This window comes from Dipodomys merriami, unplaced genomic scaffold (assembly GCF_024711535.1).
Source record: "Dipodomys merriami isolate MVZ:Mamm:240054 unplaced genomic scaffold, mDipMer1.0.p SCAF_219, whole genome shotgun sequence".
In the NCBI taxonomy this organism is placed as follows: Eukaryota; Metazoa; Chordata; class Mammalia; order Rodentia; family Heteromyidae; genus Dipodomys; species Dipodomys merriami.
This window is the reverse complement of record NW_027203593.1, coordinates 1,109,147-1,121,372: the sequence shown is the minus strand read 5'-3', so window position 1 is coordinate 1,121,372 and position 12,226 is coordinate 1,109,147. Positions and strand designations below refer to the sequence as shown.

The following is a 12,226-nucleotide window of genomic DNA, read 5'->3' as shown; positions in this document are numbered from 1 at the left end:
ATCTTTCTTTGGGCCTGGCTTACTTCAATTCTTTGAGCCTGGCTTAATTCACTTAATATAAATTTTTCCATGTCTTTCCATTTCCTAACTGGGTGATGTCATTCTTTCTGATGGAGGCATAGAATTCCAGTACACACACACACACACACACACACACACACACACACACACACACACACACACACACACATTTTCTTGATCCATTAGTTTACTGTGGGGCCTCGGGTTTGGTTCTGTATCTTAGCTTTGGTAAATAATGCTGCAATGAACATAGTTTTGCTGGTAGTTTTAGTATGGTCTTGTTTGTGATCATTTGGGTGAATGCCAAAATGGGATTGCTGGGACTTAGGGGCGCTCTATTGTAGTCTTTTGAGGAACCGCCATACTACTTTCCAAACTCTTCGAACAAGTTTAAACTCCCAACAACAATGCATTAAGGTTCCCTTCTGTCCACATCCCCTCCAGCATCTGTTCTTTTAAAAATCTAGAATGCTTCACGAAGTTGAGTGTCATCCTCAGTCAGGGGCTATTCTTCTCTTTATTGTTCCAATGTTAGTGTATGTGCTACTGAATTGAGCACAGAACATTTTTTATACATAAAGCGTAATTGATTTTCTTAAACTAGACAATTCCACAAAAATTTAATTCAAAAGAATTGTCGTGAAATTTTAGAATCATGTATTTCTTACATAAGAACACATTTAAGAATAAAGTCAAGTTTGACATGTCAAAAACAAAATAATACCAGATATTTGTTGTTCAACAGATGTGTAGGAGAAGGAATTCAATTAATCTGTACAAGGAACCTGCCATAATGAACACTATAGAAAGTGTTAAGGTTTGTTAAAAGTTTTAATGTTTTAAATATGTTTAATTTTGGGAATTTGCTCATATATGCCAAAATTAAGACTATTTAGCAGGTTATAAAACTTTTTCATAAAGCATTTAAGATTCATGGTACATACTACTAAATATGTACATTTCAGAGTTTATAGAAACATTACTAATGAGAAGTTGCAAAGTGTTTGTGTAAAGAAGCAGATTTAAGACATTAACTGCACAGTTTCTGTTAAAATTTAAAGGCTTCTTTACTTTATATATTAGTGAGGAACAAATGATGGTATAAGCCATATACAAATGATGAGATGAACCATAAATAATAATCTTAATAATAATAATAATAATAATAATAGTAATCTTTAAAGACTACTCATAGCCTATAAAATTCTTGTTGAACATCATAGACTTAGGCAGTTTTAAATGTACAGCAATATGAGAAAATAATAAATCGAATATGTAATACATTTCAAATACTGGAAACAGTGGTAATTGTTTTTTTTATTTTATTAATCATTAATATTTATGTATTGGTTTTCCTTATTTGTAGCATTGTTTTCCTTGTTGTAATATAAAACAACTTTATGTAAGTCATCATTAGGAAGTACTTTGAGAATGTTATTGGGATGGCCACACTGTTTTTTTATAGGTATATGTGAATTTACAAAGAGCAAAATTAATAAGAACAAAATATTGATTAAAATTTTATCAATTAGAATCTGAATCAGGAGTGTTGATAAATGTCCACACCTAAAATCTTAGCCCTAGACTGAAGCACTAGTGTTACAATGTTGAGCACACAAAAGTGAGAGACTGTGTTTTGTTTTGTTTTTGTTGGTTTTGGGGCTTGAACTCTGGGTCCTGGGTGCTGTCTCTCAGCTCTTCAGCTCAAGGCTAGTGATACTACTTGAGTCACAGCAGCTCTTCCATCTTTTTCTGCTTATGTGGTGCTGAGGAATCAAACCCAGGACCTCATGCATGCAAGGCAAGCACTCTACACTGAACCACCCTCCCAACACCAGAGAGACTGTGTTTTAAAAAATCATCTAAACAACATTTACTTTCTGTTTTGTGTTATATAATGAAATAAAGAATATCTTTTTGTATTTTTGAATGGTCATACTTCTAAATTTATATTAAATTCAGTCACTTTATCCTTTTCAAAGTCATGTAATATCTCAGAGTTTGCTTCTGTAAAGATTGTTTTTGCATTGATAATTTATTTTGAATCATTTTTATTTTTTATCAAAATCACTTTATATTTTATGGTGTTTTGTGTTTTTTTAAGTGTGAAAATACCAGACAGAGGGGTTACAATTAAATGGGCAAGGTAATGAGTACATTTCTTATCAAGCATTGTTGCATACTCCTTTGTTTCTCCTTACTATCTCTTCCCATCTCACCCCCCTTACGTCTCATTTTCCCCTCCCCTTTCCCCAACCAAAGTTGTAAAATTTGTTTTTCGACATAATGTCTTGTATATCTCATTGTTGCAATTGATCCACCTGTATCCCTATTTAAAAAATTTTTCCCCTTCCCCTCCACAAATTATACCAACATCAAATACAGCGAAAACAGGGGTTATACCATGTGGGACGGACATAAAAAGTAACAAAGAAGTCTTCTTATAAATATGTTAGAAATAATTACAGAAAAGAAAAAAAAATTGAATTCTTATCTTGGGGTTCACTTCACCTAACATCAACTTATCTAACAATTCCTGCATGTCTCAGACATACACTAGTAATTGCTAATAAGGGAAACCATGGGACCTATGTTTCTTTGGGCCTGGCTTACTTCACGTAATATAATTTTTTCCAAGTTTTCCATTTCCTAACAAATGGGGCAATATCATTCTTTCAGATAAAGACATAGAATTCCATTGTGTATATATACAACATTTTCTTGATCCATTCATCTACTGAGGGACATCTGGGTTGGTTCCATATCTTAGCTATGGTAATGCTGCAATAAATATATCTGTGTGGTAGCTTTAGTATGGTCTTGTTTGTGATCATTTGGGTAAATGCCCAAAAGTCGGATTGCTGGGTCATAGGGGAGCTCTATGTGGAGTCTTTGGAGGAACCTCCATACTACTTTCCAATGTGGTTGAAAAAGATTACACTCTCACTAACAATGAAGTAAGGTTCCCTTCTGTCCACATTCCCTCCAGCATCTGTTGTTATTAGAGTTCTTGATTATAGCCATTCTAACTTGGGTGAGGTGATATCTCAGTGTTGATTGATTTGCATTTCTTTTATGGCTAGGGAGGTTGAGCATTTCTGCATGTCTTTATTGGTCACCCTCCTTTCCTCTTCAGAGAAGTTTCTCTTTATGTCTTTAGCCCACTTATTTATTGGGCAGTATTTTCTTTGAGTATTTGTTGTTGGGGGATTTAAATTTTGATTTCCACATCTGTTTTAGATATGAAACCCTTGTCGGTTGTATGGCTAGTGAAGATCCTCTCCGATTCCGTGGGCTTTTCATTGATCCTGCTAGCTATGTCCTTTGCCATGCAGAAGCTCTGCAATTACATGCAATCCCATTTGTCCAACCTTTCTTTCATTTGTTGTGCTTTTGCATTTCTTTTCAGAAAATTCCAGCCTTTGTCAAGGAGACCTAGTGTTTCTCCTATTCCATCCTGTAATGTTTTCAAAATATCTGCTTTGACTCCGAGGTCTTTGATCCATTTGGACTTGATTCTGGTACAGGGTGATATGTAAGGGTCTAGCCTTAATTTTCTACAAGTGATTAACCAATTTTGCCAGTACCATTTACTGAACAGCCTTTCCTCGATTTTATCTTTTTAGACCCTTTATCAAATATTAGATGATTATGGGTCTGTAGGTTCATTTCTGGGTTTTCAATTCTATTCCATTGTTCCTGAGATCTTTTCTTGTGCCAGTACAAAACTGTTTTAATTACTATGGCTTTGTAGGAGAGTTTGAAATTTGGTATTGATATTCCTCCAACACTGTTCTTTCTGTTAAGGATCGCTTTTTTCAATTGGGGGTCTTTTGTTGTTCAATATGAATTTTTGGATTGCCTCTTCTATTTCCTTGAAGAATGCGGTTGGAATATTGATAGGTATGACATTGAACTTGTAGATAGCCTTGGGAAATATTGCCATTTTCACAAGGTTCATCCTTCCTATCGAGGAACATGGGAGGTTTTTGCAACTTTCTAAGTTCTGTTTTGATTTCCTTTTTCAGATTTTAAAGTTTTCATCATAGAAGTCCTTCACTTCTTTGGTTAATTCCTAGGTATTTTATTTTTTGTGGCGCTATTACAAATGGAAACGCTTTCTTGATTTGAGCCACACTTTTCTCATTGTTGGCGTACAGAAAAGCCATTAATTTTTGAGGGTTAATTTTATACCCTGCTATTTTTCCAGGTTTGAATCAGCATGAGTAATTTGGGAGTGGTGTCCGTGGGATTCTTTAAGTACAAGATCATGTCATCTGCAAAGAGGGAGAATTTTAATTCTTCTTTCCTTATTTGGATCCCTTATTTCTGTAGCTAGGCATTCTAATACTAGGTTGAAGAGAAGTTGAGAGAGTGGACATCCTTGTCTCATTCCCGAGTTAAGCAGAAATGGCTTTAGTTTTTCACCATTAATTATAATGCTGGTTGTACGTTTTCCATATAGTTTTTATTGTATTGAGGAATGTTCCATGGATTCCTAATTTTTCCAGAACCTTCATCATAAAGGGGTGTTGGATCTGGTCCAATGCTTTTTGTGCATCTGTTGAGATAACCATATGGTTTTAATCCTTGCTCTTGTTGATGTGATAAATTATATTAATTGATTTGTGTATATTGAAACAGGTTTGCATCCCTGAAATAAATCCTGTATATTGGTGTATGATTTTTGGATGAATTTTTGAAGTCGATTGGCCAAAATTTTGTTGAGAAGTTTTGCATCAATGTCCATCAAAGAAATGGGTCTATACTTCTCTTTCTTTGATGAGTCCGTGTCTGGTTTTGGGATGAGGGTTATGATGGCTTCATAGAATGTGTTCGGTAGTGAACTATCTCTTTCAATTTCATCGAAGAGTTGGAGTAGTATTGGTGTGAGCTCTATTTTGAAGCTCTTGTACAGGTCCTGGGATTTTCTTACATGGGAGGTCTCTTTTTGCTGTGTCTATTTCAATGCTTGATGTGGGCCCCTTAATATGCTTTAACTCATCTTGGTTTAGTATTTGCATGTTGATAATTGCTAGCAAAAGGTCCATTTCTGCCAAGTTTTCAAAGTTATTAGCATAAAGATTTGAAAATACTCCCTTATAATGTTCAGAATCTTGGTTGTTTTCTGTGGTGATGTTTCCATTCTCACATCTGAGTTTATCTATTTGGGTGTGTTCCTTCTTTTTCTGATAAGATTTGCTAAGGGTTTGTCAATTTTGTTAATTTTTTCATAGAACCAAATCTTTGTTTTGTTGATTCATTCTCTTTTTTTTTAATTTCTAATTCATTTAACTGGGATTTAATGTTAATTATTTCTTTCCATCTATTGAATTGGGGTTTATCTTGGTGCTCTTTGTCAAGGTGGTTCAGATGTCTCATTAAGTGGTTGGTTTCAGATCAGTCTAATTTGTTGGTGTAGGAACTCAGAGCTATAAACTTACCTCTGAGTACTGCCTTTGCAGTGTCCCAGAGGAGCTGGTAATTTGTGTGTTCATTTTTGTGGAATATCATGGACATTTGAATTTCCTTTCTAATCTCTTCCATGACCCCCTGGTTATTCAACAGTGTGTCGTCCAGCCTCCATGTGTTACAAGACTTTTTTGGTGTTGAGTTCTAATTTTATTCCCTTGTGGTCTGAGAGGATTCAAGGTGTAACTTCAATTTTTCTGAATTTGAACAAGTTTGTTTTGTGACCTAAAATGTGATCTCTTTTGGAAAATGTTCCATGAACTGCAGAGTAAAATGAGTATTCTGATGCTAATGGGTGAAATATTCAGTAGATGTCTGTTAAATCTATTTGCTCTATGCAGTTGTTTAAATCTGCGGTTTCCCTGTTGATTTTTTTTTTGCTGATTTGATCTATATAGTGGGGATGGTAGTGTTTAAAATCCTCAACAATTAATGTCGTTGGACCTATGTGAGATCTGAGGGAAAATAGTGTCTCTTGGATAAATTTTGGTGCTCTATTGTTTGGCAATTCCATATTTAGAATTGTAATATTCTCCTGAAGTAGAGAACCCATAAGTCTCATGTAGCGACCTTCTTTATCTCTTTACAGTAATTTTAATTCGAGGCATATTTTATCTGATATTATTATTGCAACTCCTTCCTCTTTATGGCAGCCGTTTGCTTCGTAGATTTTATTCCATCCTTTCATTAACAAAATGTGTTTGCTTTTATAGGTAAAGTGTGCCTCCTGAAGGCAGGAGATAGAATTATCTTGCTTTTTAATCCAACTAGACAGTCTATTTTGCTAAATTCGAGCTTTAAGTTAATGTTGAGAGGTAGGACTGAGAGGTGTTTGGTAACCTCCTTGGGGGCTGTGGAAACTTGGTTTTTCCTATGGTTCTTGGATTCTCAGTTTGGGTGTGGTTTCTTAGCCATTATTGTGGTCTTGTTGGTTTTCTGTGTGTAGGTCATCTTTAAGTATTTTTTATAGGGCTGGTTTGGTGGAGATATATTTTTCAGTTTTTCTTTGCTATGGAAGGTTTTTATTTGACCTTCAGTTATGAAGGAGAGTTTAGTTGGGTACAGTATTCTTGGTTGAAAATTGTTTGTCTTCAGGGCATGGCATACAGCCTGCCAGGCTCTTCTTGCTTTACTTATTTATGCTGAAAAATATGAGGTGATTCTAATTGGTTTTCCTTTCTAGATGATTGATTTTTTCTCCTTGACATTTTTAAGAACTTATTCTTGATCTGAATTGGTCCTGTGTGGATTATAATGTGACAATGGGAAGTGCTGTTCTGTTCTGGTCTATTTGGGATTCTACAAGCATCTTGTATCTGAATAGGCCTATCTTTTTGTATGTTTGGGAAGTTCTCTACTAGGATCCTGTTAAACAGATTTCCTCAACAATTAACTTCTGTCTCTACCTGCTCCTCTACACCATTTGTCCTCAGAGTAGGCCTTCTGATTGTGTATTCCAAATGTTGAATAGATCTATCATATTTCTTGGATTTGTCTTGGATAGTTGTATGTTCTTTCTCTATAATACCTAGGCTGTCTTCAATCCCCAAGATTCGATCTTCTGCATGCTCTAATCTACTGTTGTCTTTCTACTTGGTTTATTTCTTTTCCTTCTAATTTGTTGGCCTTGATGGCTTCAAATTCTTTGTTGGAGCCTTGTTTTCGATCTTCTATGAACTTCTTTACTTCCTTAATTTGGTGTTCTCAAATCACTTAGTTGATTGGTTATGGATTACTTGGACTCCCATTCCTGCTGTCGGGCTCCATTCAGCATTCCCTGTGTGGTCGCCCTGAATTCTTTCAGCTGTCTGTTTATGGATTCCATGAATGCCTCTATTGATCTTTGTCTATTCTCATCCCAATGTCACAATTCCTGTGTTATGCTTTAATTAGCTTCCTCACGTTCATGCAATTCCTGTAGTTACCTTTGACTGTTCTCAGCCTACTCACACAATTCCTGTGTCTCTCTTCATCTGTTCTCTGCCTGCTCACGCAATTCCTTTCTTTCTCTTTGACTGTTCTCAGCCTGCTCACGCAATTCCTTTATTTCTCTTTGACTGTTCTCAACCTGTTCACGCAATTACTGTATCAGTCTTTGAGTAGTTTCCTCACAGTCACGAAATTCCTGTACTAACGTTTGGTTTGCCTCCTCTCTCTCTCCCTCTCACGTTCAAACTGAGTCCTTTGCAAGCTTTCATTCTTTTCATTCACCACGTTTACCAGTAGTGTTTATAGTGCTCTTTGCAGGAACTCTCCTCCGGATTATTCATTAACTGTTCTGTCACTGGATTATCATGAATGGGAGTTGAGATACCCAGACTTGCCATTTTTCTCGTGTTTTCCGGCTTGTTCTGCACAGTTGATATGAAAGTGACACCAATTTTTTTGCTAAAACACTATTTTAAGGCAAGCATCAACCAAAGTCCTGTAGTTGCATAGTCAAAATGGCTGCAGAAAGAACCTAGTGTAACAGATACAATCTATTCAACATCAAAAAACTATGCATTAATGGGCTAAGAACAGCAAAGATGAATTTTTCAAATCAGAAATTATTATGTTTAAGGAGAAATGTGGGGGAAAATAGGATTAGAAATATGTGGAGAAATTAAAGTAAATTTAATCAAGTCCTAATCTCAGAGAGGGAAAGGTATTGGACAGAATGATAGGAGAGAAATTAAAGAGAAGATAATCAAAAATGGAAAAACAAAAATTTAAATTTAAAAAGTGAAACATTTAAAAATTATGTAACTTTAAAGAAGTGATATTGAAAGAAGAAAAGGATAGGATGACAGGAGGGGATGATAGAAAGGAGACATGAAAAACTAAAAAATAAAAATTCTTAAAATATTTACTTAAAAATTATATGGTATAAAGATATAATACTGCTATTAAACATTTAAGCCTAAAAGTTTGTGAATTAAGTAATACATTTCTGGATTAATTATGTACACAATGGGGGATAAGTTCTAATAATTGATGAAGGGTATTTATCTGGGGATGAGGCAAAACAGCAATTAAGTCACGCAAAAAAAAAAAAAAAAGAAAGACAAAAAAATGAAAAGAATCAAAAAAATAAAAACAATTTAAAAAGGACCAAAATGTCAATATCGATTTTTTAAAAAAGCACACACAAACACACACACACACACACACACACACACACACACACACACACACACACACACACACACACACACACACCTAAAATAAAAATTAGGAGAAGAAGAAAAAAATGATTAATAGAAAACAATTAAAAAATTTAAAAAAATGGTACCAAAAAGAGTTGTTTAATTTTCGGGGGTGTGTGTGTGTGAGGAATGGGAAGATCCTGTATCTCCCCGGTATCTGTAACCAGTCTCTTCGTGGAGTCTTTGGTCTGCTTGTGGTGTTTGGTTTTCCTGTGGCCTGATTGATTTCTTACATCAGTTTGTTTGAGCAGTCAATAAAATGCTCCGCTTTATCCAGGATCTTGTGATCCTCCTTCAGGCTCGTTCAGTGGGAGGGAGATCTGTTTTGAGTATCACGAAAGAGAAATATGGCTGTTTCCTCTAGTTTGGATATGCTGTGATGAGGCTACGTTCTGGGTAGGGTTGAGGCGTTTCAGCAAACAGTAGCTTTTCCCTGAGGGGCTAGCTCCTGAGACACTCCCAGACCCCAGCCTGGAGCCATTCTCAAGGTTTATGTTTATTGAATTTCAATTGATTGTCTAGGCTGCTGTAGGTAGGGGCAGCCTCTGGTTCTGTTAACCCAGTGAAGATAGTCACTCCTCTGGGGGGCAGAACTCTCTCTGCTTGGGCTAGGTGACTTTCTCCTGGGTGGATCTGAGCCTGGAAGGTCAGGTCAGATACCTATGACCTGCTAAATGACTCCTTTGTTTTCTTACAAGACCTGAGTTGGAGCTAGTTGCTCAACCTGGCCTTTCTCAGTATCAAAGATGATGTCTGGTGGGAGGGGGAGGGGCAGCCTTCCCACCTCTGCTCCATGAGAAGGAGTGAGGATGTCAGGATTCTACTCAGGCAGGAGTCTTTGTTCCTGGTTATCTCTGGTCTGTGATCTGCAGGATGAATTTATCTGCTCCTTTTCAGTTCTTATTGGTGTTGAGCAGAATCCGCTCACCCACTGCATATGGCGCCTTTGTCCTGGACACTCTGTTGTAGATATGGTGGCTATGGGAGCCACAGATGCTGCCACAACCGTGGCTACTGGCAAGTGCTCAGATCTGTCTTCTTGCCTGGATCTTCCCTCTCTAGTCAAACTCTGTGTACAGTGTTGGCACACTTGGTGTGATTATCTAGGCTAGTACTGTTCACTGGAATACTAAAACTGCTTTGTATGTGAGAGCTTGTTTAGCCTCCAGGTTCTCCTCTACCATCTTCCTCCGACCTCCATGAAATGCTTTATATTTTATGTTGATTGGTTTTTATGCAACAAATACCTTCAAATGTACATGTAGTGTCAAAAGATAGGCATATGAATATTCTCATACAGCTCTTATTTATCTGTTATGCACTTTCACTATTATGATATTTCTCTCTCTCTTATACTCTCTATCATTTCCTCACTTTCTCTTTCATGCTTCATGTCTGCTGCTTAGAATTTCTGGTGGTCTACTATCATCCTTCAGGATCCACTGATTTGTGGGAACATGATATGGACAATCAGTTACCTTTGCCTTATTGAAGAGTTACAACTGTGATGTGATATTATTATTTGCCATTCTAAATGGTAAAACAACAGATCTAGGAATTCCTTCTCAATTTTATTACTATTATAAATTTTATCTCATAAGAATAATTGGGATGGATAAGATACTTTTAACCTGTGACCTAAAAGTACGTTTCCTTTTACAAACAACCTTTTCCTTTGAGTATCAGTGAGTAACTACATGTAATGAAAACAAAGCTATCCTATGGAAAGTAGACTGAAAAACAAGATAATGGGGACGTGAGTACAAAGGATACCCGTCATAGAGCACAGATCCTCAGAGCAGTTTATCATGTACACTTTGTGAGAATGACAATGTGTTAGGAACTATACATTAAATCACTGAACACTTGATATATATATGCAAATATATTTATATATTTACATTTGTTTATATATGCATATATGTATGTGCCCTTATATATGTACACGTGTATGTTACTCTACTCACAAATACACACATACATATACCCATGTATATATGCACACATGGAGAAAGACACATAGTTACAGTCAACATAAGTTTCACTAGTTGTTGAATATGCCTTAGATGGAATTCTTGGAACCAAATATGTTGAAGATGTATTTGTCTCTAAGAGTTCTTTTACCACTCCTCTTATCTCTTAAAACTGGTATGTTTTAAGACATGAGATTCGACTTGAAAAATGCAGTACAAGTGATAGGAAGTCATTCGGAAATCTCAGTAAGTAAAGGTCGTATGGTGTCACCCTGCTCCCCATGGAATGCTTGCTCTTGTAGACTCTCAACAACCAAAGTAGCAGGAGAGTATCCTATCAGAGTATATACTATGGGGGGGGCGTTGGATGGAGGATGTGGGTGATGTGAAGGGAAGGGATGGTAGGGGAAAAACAAAGGATTTGGTAACAATGCTCAATAAGAAATGTACTCACTTCCTTCCTTATGTAACTGTAACCCCTGTGTACAGTGTCTTTACAATAAAAATATATATTAAAAAGATACAAGGAAAACTTCTGTACTTATGGGAAGTTGTATTTATCAGTCAATATCGGTAAGATATTGGTTTTAGGACCACAGGCATATTAAAATGTTGGATCCTCAAACTTTTTCTTGAACACAGTATATTATTTACATTAAAATGTGTACACAACCTAGTTCAGAGTAATTGCTATGAAACATTTTACTACATTTTATGTTTGTAATGGAAAATAAAAGTATATGCACTATCAACAGATAAACATTTTTTCAATTTTTTTTTTGTCTTTTTTGTCTGCATTTTGTGGATGGAATTGGGAGAGCAATTTTGAAAAGCTCAAATTTCATCACCAAGAGCTGTCTGCAAAATGTAAAAGGATCTAATATAGCATCTTGAATAGTATGGAACTGCTAAGTACTTGAATTGTGACATTATCAGAAAGTCTAACCATGCAAGTATTTTTAAAAGCACAGCTGCTAGATTTCTAATGGAGAGCTTTCATAACCCTTTGTGAAACACAAGTCAGAACCTCATTGAAGTATAGATTGTTTTCCCTCACCTTTCTGTCAAGCTCAGTCATTATCAATCAACATTTAGCTAATCTTGAATAATCCTCTAATAACCAAATGTTGATGGAATGTTCATATGCAGAAAACCTGGGAAGGCAAACTTTTTCCAGTTAAGACAATCTATATTCTATGCTCCAGAAGAGAGAAAACTAGGTAAGCATCTATTTACAACCTTCTGAATAGTTCTGATTCTGCCCACATCAGTTATCTAACCATACCTGTGATGGAGTGAGAGGATTTGAAAAGAATTTAGTGACCTAAAATTTAAATTTAAATGTGGAATGAAATTAGTTCCAATACATTACATTAAGATATTTAGAAACAAGTGAAAAACCCAAAGGTCTATATGATTTTTTTTATTGGAAGTGTAGGGATATTGGAAATTGGTTCTCTATATTTTAAGCAACTTGCAAGAAGAATTGGCAAAACACAATTAACATTCGGAGTAGACTTGTCACACTAATTTTTGTATATTGAAAGGAGTACAAGCCTCAACAATATGTAA

The 12,226-nt window shown here is 35.8% G+C and overlaps 1 non-coding gene across 1 annotated transcript; it reads right to left on the bottom strand.

Annotated features, from left to right (window-relative positions):
* Positions 1-478: 478 nt before the first annotated feature.
* On the bottom strand, positions 479-580 carry LOC138834546 (U6 spliceosomal RNA). The gene has a single exon (XR_011374184.1). It is a non-coding gene; the product is annotated as a U6 spliceosomal RNA (small nuclear RNA).
* Between the last annotated feature and the right edge of the window lie 11,646 nt (positions 581-12,226).